The sequence below is a fragment of the Xiphias gladius genome, chromosome 1, assembly GCF_016859285.1.
Source record: "Xiphias gladius isolate SHS-SW01 ecotype Sanya breed wild chromosome 1, ASM1685928v1, whole genome shotgun sequence".
Lineage (NCBI taxonomy): Eukaryota > Metazoa > Chordata > Actinopteri > Istiophoriformes > Xiphiidae > Xiphias > Xiphias gladius.
Window position 1 is genome coordinate 21,211,916 of NC_053400.1, and position 12,613 is coordinate 21,224,528.

General features: G+C 40.7%; 1 protein-coding gene across 2 annotated transcripts in view; it reads right to left on the minus strand.

Moving 5' to 3' along the window:
* Positions 1-12,613, minus strand: part of syt7b (synaptotagmin VIIb) — a 104,138-nt gene that overhangs the window by 8,440 nt on the left and 83,085 nt on the right. The window lies entirely within an intron of this gene.

Below are 12,613 nucleotides of genomic sequence, written 5' to 3' on the forward strand. Positions count from 1 at the left end.
TACAACTCCACCACTTTTGGGATGAACTGGAACGCCGATTGCGAGCCAGGATTTATGGCCCAACATCAGTACCCGACCTCCCTAATACTCTTGTGGCTGAATAGGAGCAACCTGGTTCCAACACGTTTTGAAAGCCTTTCCCAAAAAAAATGGAGGCTGTCATGGGAGACTCTTGAGGGAACACTAAAGCCATTAAGGTAAGGATTATGTGACAGAAGAATGCAGTCCAAAGCATAAGTAGTCTACTTTTCAGTAGCCTACTTATGCTTTCTACTTTCTACTTTACTTTCTAGAGCAAGGGAAAAACACAGTAAAGTTTGTCAACAAACCTTTGAGCTTTTTGTGTTCTTTAACCTCTGCAGTATTTAGTTTGCACAAAGCTGTGCCTTATTTCCGTGATAGGCTAATCAATGCAAAAATGTAGCAGAATATTAAAAGCACACTTTGAAAAATACTGACTCGTTTTCTTGCCAAGAGTGAGATGAGAAGATTGGTGCCACTTTCACATCTACTTTGCTAAATATGCAGCCTGTTATCTTAGACTACCACAAAAACTGGAGTTGCGGAAAACAGCTAGCCTGGCTCTGACCAAAGGTGAAGGAATCTGTCTACCAGCACCCCTGAGGCTCACTATTTAATAATATCTCGTCTGTTTAACTCGTTAAAAGCCAAGATCTAAAATTGACTAGTTGGGGTTTTATGGGAGGTTTCTTCTTCTGACTATGCTGACATCTGCTGTTTCCCCACTGTTTCCAGTCTTTATGCTAAGCTAAGCCAACGGGGTGCTGGTAGTAGCTTTATATTTACCATACAAACATGGGAGTAATATCATTTTTTCATCTTACTCTTGGTAAGAAAATGAATAAGTTTATTTCCAGAAAAGGCAAACTATCCCTTTATTGCCCATGATTTTGGAACAAGTTGTTCAACAGTTACTTTCAAGTGTTTTGGCCATGTAGCGTTTGTCTCTTCAGCAACAGAGGCTGTGGTGTGCCTCACTGGACTGCAACAGCGTGAGAGTAAAGAAACATACAAACAGTCATCCAGAAACAATTTCTAGCTATATTTGAGTGTATTTATAGCAAAAAAGGCCCAAAGCTATACATACACCGATGGGAAACTTTGTCCATCATTACCGCTTCACACACTCTGAGGATTGTCCATGCACAAAATTTGCCATCAAACAAAACAAAATTTACAGTACAAGATCTTTAGAAATAAACAATAACATATCTGCTGGAAAGATAGAGAAAATACTAAAATTAGCGTAAAAATTGCTCCTGGCTCATATTACATAACAATTTGGTATACATGGAAAATACAAAGATTTAATGCCATTTTAGGCGTATTGACAAATAAGACTAATGACCACTTATCACTGTGAGAGAGACGACCCAGGGAGAAAAACAAAAAAGACAGTGCTAGCGAGAGTCAGAGAGAAAAAAATAGTGAGCAAGTGAACAGGTAAGCTGTAAAACACAAAGGTAAAAGCAGAAGTGAGATTAGAAGATTGGTACTGTGGGAAAGATGATCCGAGAGGGAAAGATAAATTTGAAAACTTATCCATGCACAGAGGTTGAGAGAACGCGAAGGAGAGGATTTCTCTTTGTTAAGACTTGGGGGATTAATAGAACGAACAAAGCGAGGTTACCGACTCAAATTAATGTGAGACTGAGACATCGCTAGATACACACAATAACACACACAAACATTAGCTGAAAGAGAAGTGGAGGAGAGAAGGGAGAGACAGGATAAAGCCTGGAAACAAAACATACCAGACTTGGTTTATGTTAAAGATTGTTCTAAAGCAGAGAAAGGAAGCAAACTGACACATTACACGGGCAAGCAAAAAGGAGGAAGGCTGGAGAAGGAGGGGGTGAGAGACAGACAGGGGTTGTGGAGCAAAGAGACAAGCAAAAGTAGAGAGAGGAGGAGAGAGGGATACGGTGTGGAAGAGAAAAGAATTGATTCGTCACTCTGCATTTATTTCCTGTGATCTGCAGGTCAGAGCACCAACAATGCAGCGCAGACTGAATTCAAAATTGAATGGTTTCTGTTTCAGAGGCCTGCCAAATACAACTTACTTTTGGCTGTATCTGTTGATAAATACGTGAACTGCATAGATTAAAAATGTTCAATTACAGCTTCTTATGACAGCCCCTAACACATCAAGAAACAATGGTTTACCTTAAAATAATCACATAACACATGGCAGTCACACACCTAACACCTGGCTGTCTCGCTGTGCCAATGACACAACTCCCACCTGCACTGTGGTGTTTTGTGTTCAAGGACCATACCCGCTGTTTTACCTACAGCATTTTAGCCCTTTCACTAAAAAACATGTAAACTTTGTATTATAGCTGATCATTTTACAAAGCATGCCCGGACATTTTAGATAATTTTCTTTTCTTTCATGCAGCCTGCAAGGACAAAAAATGATGACTGAATTAAGTTTGTCGTTATTGTTGTTTGTATACGTGTTACGTGTTTGTTATTCTGTATGACTGTGAACTTAACAGTTTTGGATGATTCCGTTTTTTTGCAGCTAAGAGGATCTTAGCTCATAGACTTATTACGGAACAAAGTTCATCTTAGTCTTAGTGGTACAAAAAAGGTTTTTGACTGTAACGTGTAACATATACAAGAGCAGAGTTTGGGTTTTAACAAATGTTCTTTGCTTAGAAGGATTTACATTTCTGGATGGAAATTGAAGGATGTTCAGAATGTCTAATAAACTTTTATAACCGGATGATGTGATCACCATCTTTCCCTTGACAACAGAAACAAGAGACTCATGGAATCAGTCATTCTCAGGGTCGAAAGTAAAGTCTTACCAGTATCCTAAAGGGTTTTTGACTTAGTTTTTGATTTTGCTCCAATCCAGGTTGTATTTTCAATTTACTTACCATGTAATGAAATTCAGCGTGCAGATGCTTAAAAACCTGTTTGTAATCCATCATTGTTTTGTCATCTTCATGTTTTCAAATGTATGTTTTCAATGTGTGGGGAGAGTAGGGACTGGTTTGAAAACAGTCAAGGTAATTCTGAATGCCAACCGCCAATGCTAAAATCTCAGTAGCGCTATTAGAGCGTGAAAATGTAAAATGTAAAACAAGCCTATTCACAGTTGTTATACCCGATAGGTTGTTTATCTTCCAGGCAGGTTTTGTGGCACAACAGCAACCACCTGTGCTTTTAAAACTTTTAAAAGCTCCTAAGACGAGGATTTTTTTCCGATGTATCCCTATATCACCCACTCCACTCCAAACAGTTCAGCTGAAGCAAAGCCACACTGTAGAGGCATCCCCCACTTTCTCTATAGAGTACATAATATACGCCTGTCAGCTGGTTCTCTACCCAAAGAGTCTATAAATGCTTACCGAGGGGTTGGCTCAATGACAGCCTGTTGAACCCTACTAAATCAACACCCAACACACAAGACGGAGACCGCATGGATCTTGAACAATCAACCTTACATAAACACAGCCGGGCATTTTCTCCATTATATATAATGGAGATCGGTATTTCATTCTACTATGCTACTGTGAATATTTGGCTATAAATCCTCTCAGCCATGCAGAACACATGCAACACCTTAAGACCGTGCATATAAAAACTGTTGTAGTTAAGGTAGGCCTGCATATTTTCCTGACTGTAAACATATTCACTGCTCTGCCGGCTCCACTCTAATGAAGCACTGAGCCAACCAGAGAGTCAGACCGCTTTTGTAATATTTGCATAACCTTGATGTGGCGTAGAGTCAAAGACTGTCAGTTGTCTCACAAAAAGTAATCAGTGGAAAAAAGTTTTTCTCGGACATTACTGAACAGAGCAGATACTGTAAATCTTTCCTTTTCTTATCTAACCTGAGACACACAGACACACAATTAGGCGTTCAGTTGCCAGACAGACACATGAAAAGCGATAACTGATCAAAAAATTGCATTCGAGATGAGATTAAATGCATCCAAATAAGCAGTTAACCTGGTGAAGACGATGTCTCTCTCAAAAAGTAGAACACTAAATCTGGACAGAGAGTTTTATCCCAGTAATAAGAAGCATATCAAAGCAGTGGAATACCTCACTTCAGGTTGATGATCTAATTCAGCAACCAAAAAAACGCAGCATCATTAATTACACAGCTGCTGTCTCTTTACAACATGTCTTTGAGGAGTCAGTGTCAACTCATAAATTTAACTGACAGAGGATAAAATCAAATATTCAAATTAGCCAAATTAAACCAAATTAGTTTTAGTAACGTAAAAATTATCCCTATTTATTGTGTGTAACCGTGATGACATCCATGTGTCATATTTTAAGAGCGGGAATCCGTTCATAAGAGGAAAGAGGTGCACTTCTGCTTCACTGAATTTCGAGAGTGTCCTGTAAAAAATGAGCCCATAGGTTGCCTGTGCATGCGGCTTATTACAAACCATAGTTACGTTTTATTGTTAGCCGACCTCTAGCAGCGGTCGTAGTTATGACCAGTAAACAATTTCTATATATTTTTTTTTTGTCTTTACTTTTTCTCCTGCATTGTGGATCTTCTCGAGGGCGTACAAGTGCAGCTGTTTTCCTGTTGTTTGGATGATTTGGCAATTAAAAAGAGAGTTCAGTGCTGTCATGTATGTTCTGGTGAAGGTTTCATGCCGAAATATGTCAGCTGATGATCAAAACATGAGATGACTCTTTCTCTCTCTCTCTTTTTTTTTTTTAACCGCTGCAGGGCTGCCTTTTTTCTGAGTTTGTTTTGGGGAAACCGAAACTTTAAATAGAGATAAATCAGCATAATGATACTCTTGTTTCATCAACACCCTGCTTTCCTAAAGGATTCGAATAGGACGAGCCCAGTTGTGGCATCTGCTTGTCATAGTCACCGTCACCACAGATTAATGTATAGTGACATGAAAGGCAAATAAAGACCTGCTGCTGTACATTGTGTCCTCAAATCATGACTGTTTACACGGCAACGGCCTGCGGGACATGGAGCAACTGGGTGTGGCAGGGAGGTGAGTTAATCCATGCGTGTAAATACACATATTTACTCATCGTCAGATATACACACACCAGCACTCACACACGCGCACTGGTGCTGCACAGTATCTCAGCCAGACACGGTAACATCCTCAAATCAGCTGGTTGTCCGAAGACATAAAGAAAATGATGAGACGTGTTGCAGAAACGCTGAAGAAAGAGGAGGAGTTATTCTCGTTCCACTCAATCAGCTCTGCCTGAAAACAACTGAATCGTTCTCCCTGAAAGTCATTTTGATTCACTGACAAAGCCTGCCATGAACTCAACATTTTTGCAATTATTAGAAAGTAAAAGTTCATGCGCGTGTATCACGCCACAGTGATAAACGTTGGAGTTTGCCCAAACAGAAGAAAAAATATAGTGTAGCTATGAGTTACCCGTTTCTGCCTGCCAGTGACTATCTGGTCTGAAACACAACACCAGTTACATAATTCATCCTTTAGAGGTTGTTGTAACCATGACTACTGAAATGTGTGCTCCCACTTGAGGTTGTACTCACCACCATCGTGTATTTTACATGGGGTTGCAGTAACCATGGTAACAGGAGCCTTCAAAATAGGGCAGTACAATCCAAGGAAGTTCCACAGAGAGGGCCTTATATTGGAAATAGCAAAGCCCACAGGGCAAAGGGACCAAACACTAGAAAGCCTTTGAAACACACTCTTTGACTTCCCTCATACCTACACTTCTCCAACCCCGTGACCCTGCGAAAACACCATAGCACACACCACTGGGTATGTGTGAGCTCATGCCGAAAATGACTGATTCATAAATGCTAAAAAAAAAAAAAGTGCAGAATAACCTCCAGCCATGATACTCAGAACAACAGGCAAAGACAGAAATGAGCAACTATAGTGTTACCCTCTCCCCTGTTAATAAATCAGTCTGGATCATCAGACTGAAACAAGCTCTATTCTCACTCTGCACGCCTCTTTTTTGATAGCAGGAAAATGCAAATTAACTGCGAGCAAGTCTATAAAACAAAAGAAAAGAGCACACACACACCTCCTCCACCTCCAGGAGGAGGTTGAGGGCAATGTTCCTGGAGAATGACCACTTCGATCTGATGCACAGAAACTCAAAGCCCCGATTTCTGACCTTGTGGCCTTAATCTGGGGCTGAGTTGTAAGACATCCTTTGTGTTACTGGACAAAGCAGGGCCATTACCTCTCAGGGGACAATGCAGAGACATCTTATCTCCTCCTATGCCACATGGGTATTCTCTGATGGAGAGTCTGTTCAGCATTTACTGGACAACAAGAATTTAAATGTGTGTTGTTGTTTTTCCACACACGTGTCAGAACCAAATCTTTGCTCTTTGGGACCATATTGTCCTACTGCAAACTAATGGGATTTCTGCTGAGCACTAACATGTAGCTGCCATCTGTTTTTGGTTAGAGATGGAACCAAAGTATCTATGCTCACCTTAGTAAATAGACGTGGAGTCTTTTGTTTTCTAAATATAACCATGATGAGGGATGAGAGCTAATCGGAATAAAAACTCTATCAAATGCTTAGCAATAGAACATTCAGCAGAATCTGTCTCAAAACATCTACAGTATGTCTTCAACTAACCCTTCAAAGCACTTCACTACACAGATTTGCTCATGAGTGTTTATGTTTCACTGTAACTCATCTAAATGGAATATTGTAAGTAAGTTGCGTTTCAATCAGATGTCGAAGGAATCAGATTTTTTCGAGTTACCTGACAAATAACCTCTTGATCTGTTTGCACTGTTGCAATGAGACAGCCCTGTCTCTTACAATAGCAAATGTGTTTTGGCCTTGATTACATGTTGTATCAACCTAATGAGAAAACCCTGTAAGTCTCAAAATGTTAATACCAAAAGTATCGGCGAAATGTTTTCTGACAACACATTTCATTTGTTTTCCGATAACATCCACTAGTAGCAACTGAAGCAAGATACAACTTTTCATGGTTATATTAAGGCACTCACAGCAGTCGGTTAAGCTTAGGGGAAGATTGTGGTCTTGGTTTAATATAGAAAATAAACAGTCATTTTAACACAGTGTATTTACTTTTATAACATTTAACTGAAACCACACTCTTCACCTAACCCTGACCAATGTGCTTTTAAACCCTGAACCTATCCACATACAGGCCTCAGATGCAAACCCCAGGGCCAGTTTCCCAGAGGTATTTTAGTCTGGTCTGAAATGTTACGCCAGTCTTAATCTTGCTCTAAAATTGGACTGATGCAAGGTAGACAGTTTCAGAAAAATAAAAACTGACTTCTCTTAAGCCTAGGCTAACTAAGAGCTAAGAGCCATGTTTTCATGGTAACAGTCAGTGACACCTGCTGACCAGTGCTCCCAAAAGGCAAAAAAGAAAAAAAAGAAAAAAGGAAAGCAAGGATCATAATTTGTAGTTTGTTAACACATTTGTGAAGCAAGTAATGAGAACGGAAAGAGTTTTTAGAGGTGGTATTAACCGGTTGGTAATACAGTATAGAGAAGTGAGGACATCGTCATCATGTTGATAAATGAGGTAACGAAATTTACAGTTTAGTTTGACTAGAAAACTATATTTGAAACTAATGGATTATATTTGACACTGGTACACTGCTAAAACGAAGTGTGGAGATAGGTCTGGCTATGCGAGACTCCGGTTTGGCTAACGTTATGTGTTTCTGAAGTGGGATTTATAAAAGCACAATATCGTTATTGCTAGCTAGCACAACATTGGGTAGTGACGTTGACCTGACCCATTCCTCGTTGCGTGACACGTTGACTGCATCTGTGTGATAGGGGGACCTTAGCCAGCCGATCGCGGTTTGCATTGCCGTTAGCCCCCACGGAGGGGCTCGGCGATGTCAGCATGGCTGACTACAGTCCCTGCATGATAACGCCAACGGTTGGTGAAGTGGATGGAAGGTTATATCTAAGATGTGTTGCCACAGTTCACTGTTGATGTGACGGTTTCAGCCACAACTCGCATTTCGCTAAGTCGATGTGCTAACGATTCAGTCACGTTACCGCACCGAACGTGTCTGGCAGTGGGTTGAGACAACGCCGATCCTAAACTAGCGTCAGTTATTATGAGATGATGGGCGTCGGGTGAGGGGCGATAGACTGGAGATACTGCACGTAAAAATCAACAGAGTGACAGGTGCTACAGAACAGACGTTTTGCTTTGTGCTGGGATCCGGGCGACTGTTAGCCCGTTAGCGGGCTCGGTCTCCGCGCTGACGCTAGCCGCAGACCGCCGGCGTTGTAGGTGGGCGGAGGCGGGGCACCGGGGCAAGGCACTGCGGGGGGGGGGCGAGCATTGGCGTCACATCCTTTGGATTTTCCCGGAAAATTCGCCCTGAGTGCTTTGCACAGAAATCAGTCCGCAGGCTGTTACAGGCAGCCGCGAGAGCCCGGGAAGGTTTCCTTTTTAAAGTTACCTTACAACCCGTTCCCACAGTGCTAATGAAAAAAAAGAAAAGAAAAAAAAAGCCATTAATACATGCAAATTGCTTCACATTCTTACATATTAGTACCTTTAAGGTCGTCTAAGCCTTAGACATTTTTGTGCAACAGATGAATTTAGATGTTTATCTGAAATCTGACTATTAGTGTGATCTAATCTAAGCCATAGCCAATGTCTGTTTTATGAAAATGGCCCCAGGTCTCCATTATCAAAGTCCTGTGCTTTGAACACCCACCATCCACCCTGATGTCCTCCCTATTTTCCTTGTGATATTAAACCACAACACTTGCTTCACTGGAAAAAACGTTGCCAGTGAAAATAGTCAATAACCTTTCTAGTCTCAATGTAATTGGCAAAACAAAGCAGTAGTCTAGAAATTTAATTTCTAAGAGACAGGGTTGAATGAGAATATTCTTCATTATTTTATCTCAGAGTGTATGAATTCAAATTTAAAAAAAAGTTACAATACCTGCTTATAGTTTAGTAATCCACTGTGTATGATCTGACTTATTTTTCACCCAGAAAATAACTACACCTCCAACAGAGATTCAGAGAGCTCATTTGACAGAGCTATTTTGTTGGTATTTTACTCTCTCTCAGTTTCAGTTATCTGTCTCTGGAAGTCATGCCATGATAATTAAGCTAACCTGCTTTAGGGTATGAGATAAGTTATAAAGTGACAGAGATTTATTGCGTGTGTTGTTATAGCTGGCTTCATGTTGGAAAGCAGTAAGTAATAATATTGACTTCCTTGTCATTTAGGTGAATTAAACAAGCAAGAAACAGAGATGAGACTAGCTAAGTATAAAACTGTGGCACTTAAAACCTAACATTCAGAGCCAAACCTTAAATCTTAACATTTGCAACTAGTTCATTTAAAGGTGATACAGGGATGGTACAGAAAGCTGATGGGTTTGTGAGCAAATATACTGTATATCAATGCATGAAAATTGTCCACAGGGGAATTTAATTCCCTTTTCTGATGTTCAACAATGAAGCAGATTTATTAGGGTCTGGCTGAGCTGACAGTCATCTACACTAATAGAGGAGTGCTACTGTGACATCATCCCCTCACAACGCCAGTCAACACCCTCAGGAAAGGGTGGATTAGGTGACAAGGGGATAGAGGAATGGATAAGGAGAAAGGTAAGGAGACAAATTGGCATAAAAGCAGGGCAAAGTCAGAAAAAGTGGTTTAACAGATGCAATTAAATAAAGCGTGACGGAGCGATTGAAAGAAGGCAAAGGTGGAGTTGGAATGAAGCAGAGATGAGGAGACAACGTCTTATTGAGAAAGAAAATTAGGGATACAGTGGGTAGAGAGGAAATTGATGAGGGGATGGGGAGAGGAATGGGAAGGAGAGCGTGAGGGAGGCAAAGTGGATGGACGGGTGAGAACATGAGGGATGAGGGTTAGCAGCAGGGCCTGGATAGGAAGTGTGCCTCCATAAACATACTGTATCTGGGTCTTGCTGATCACACACTAGCCTTACGAGGCCATGAAACACAATATAGGTCCCATGTCCCGTGATGGATGAGACCCAGGCTCCAATGTCAGCCTACTCAGCGCTCGCCACCAACAGGGACAAATCACTCAGCCACCGACCCCCTCAACACACAGCCAGATACAACTAATGGAGCCATCTGCAGTGTACGACTGGCTTGATGCTCTTTGAATAGACTTCTACTGCCTTGTTGAAATTCATCCATGAGTTGCTGTTTTTGTAAACCATGCTCCTTGTATAAAGAGGGAAGAAAAATAACATGTAGTGATGTCATATCCTTTTCAAAATTAGAGATAAAAGCGGATACATTTTGTTAAATGACTTTGAGAACACTGTTTTTTTTCTTCCACTACTCACTGTCACCTTCACTGTGACGTCCCCCTCACTTTTCCTTTCATGGGCTCTCTTAAATCAGCTCCCTGCCCGTAGCCTTAAAGGAGCGACCAGGGAAATGGTGAATGAGCTCCAGACTTAGATCTGACAGGTTTTTTAAAAAGATGCCTCGTTTGTGCTGACCTACATCGCTTTTTCTCTCCAATCATTTTTCCTCCCGGGCTGTTGTCGGCTCCAGAGGCTGCCATGGGGACCAGTGGCCAGCCTGGAGAGTCATTAGGAGGTCTGACTAACTGTGATTGCCGGCTCAGGCACACAATTGAAAGAGTCGGATATGCTGGTTGATAAAGGGTGGCAACAACTTCCTGCTTGATTAATACTGTACAGTCTGGCATTGTGCAAGTCAGCGAGTGCAGTATAACATCACCACTGCCGAGATTAGAACTTTGATTCCCACAGAGGCCACCCAACCCATCAAATGTTATGTACTGTTGGACAGTATAGTTGGTTTAACCTCATCTCTAAATGACAGTCTAATAAAACAATCTGATAAAATAAAATGTTTCCTAAAGCAATATTCTCAAATTTTGACTACTTGTGAATAGCAAAACAAGCTGCGAACACAACACTGACAGATTATCACCTTATAAAGGTGTTACGATCAATGTGTTAGCAAACAGTTTCCTATTTACACATCCAGAAGACATGGAGCATTCATTTTAAGTCATGTGTCTGACCACCCAATAAGTAAAAGCTTTTTATTTCAAAGCAGCTGAAAGTACACAAATGAGAGCGGTGGGACTGAATCAAAACATTAAAGTTGTGGGCCCTAAAAGCAAAACCACGACCTGACGGGCGCTGGAATATACTACGAGTGACCCCTTTCGCATTACAGTCATTTAATATACTTTTAACATTGAATTATGGATTAATTTAGCTTTAAATAGCTACATTTCGGTATAACGACCTTCATCCCGCATCTCACTCACACTGCAAAAGAATTAGCAACCAATTCCAAAGAAACATAGAAAAAAGCTGGTAAGGGGCGGAAGAGGAGAAATATTATCTGTAAACAGCTGTGTAAGGCATACTTTTAAATTTGATTGTTTAGGAAAATGATTCCTCTCTTATTCATAGTGAGAATACGTTTGTGAGGTTTCTGTCTCTCTTTCCCACTTGAGCTTCTAGCTTCAAGCAAACACTTTTTGTGGTAACTGTAGTGCATGTTGCTCATTTAAAGGTTGTGAATGGTCAACCAGACTGACAGTGCTTATTATACCACACAAGAACTTACAACATAGCTGAAATTGTGACAAAATACTGCAGTATCATCTCCATTGTGAAAGAAAAAAAAGGATTTTCTACAATCAAATGTGTGATCCACACTTAATTTGAAAGTCCCATCAGTTACAGTCTGTGTGGGCACAACACATTCTTGGCTTGTATTAAATGGAGGCAGTCTTTGATATGCTCCATTTAAGAAACGGTCGCACATTTTACAGTTTTTACAGACTCAACATTCAGAGTGGAGGTTGTCCGGGGCCAGTGAACTCTTTTGGGTTTATTCATATTTATTTCCCTGTTGCATCTCTGTGTGGAGAATCTCTGAGCTCATTAAGATGCACCTCTGCCATGCAACAACAGCTTTCTGAGATGGCAATAACACAAACTGCTTCAGAGCTCCCATCATAGTTATCTGCAGGTGGGTGATTATGTCCAGTCCACCGCAGGGCTTTGACCAGTCTACCACACTGACCCAAACTGACTTACATAACAAGAAGCTCCACATAAGCGATTAGAAGACCTTTCACATAACACTGAGTGAGAAAAACACTGTTTTCTTTGTTTGTAGATAGCAGATCAGCTAGAAAGAAATGTTTTCTTTGACAATAATATAATTTACTGTGATCACAACATTGGTGTTTGAAGGGATTTGATCTCTATGATGTAATAAATACAAGACAGCATTTGCAACAGCTTTAGCTGCTGCAGTGTCCCAAATCCCTGATTAACATTAAACCTCTCACACAACACAACACACCGGTTATAATGAACTCTGTAACTTTGGGGGTGATTTTACTGTATCACTCTCACCTGCATGTGCATGTGAATTTAGCTGTAATCGACTAAAACAGGCAAGGCAAGTAATTTAAATGAGTGACAAGTGATAAAAATAGATTGTATCGCGTGTTGCAGGCTTTGATGAGCACTTCTTGGCATCTGAGTGTACACCACTACATTATCTACCAGTATATCACTACTGATTCACAAACATCCTATTTATATTCAGTATGAATATACA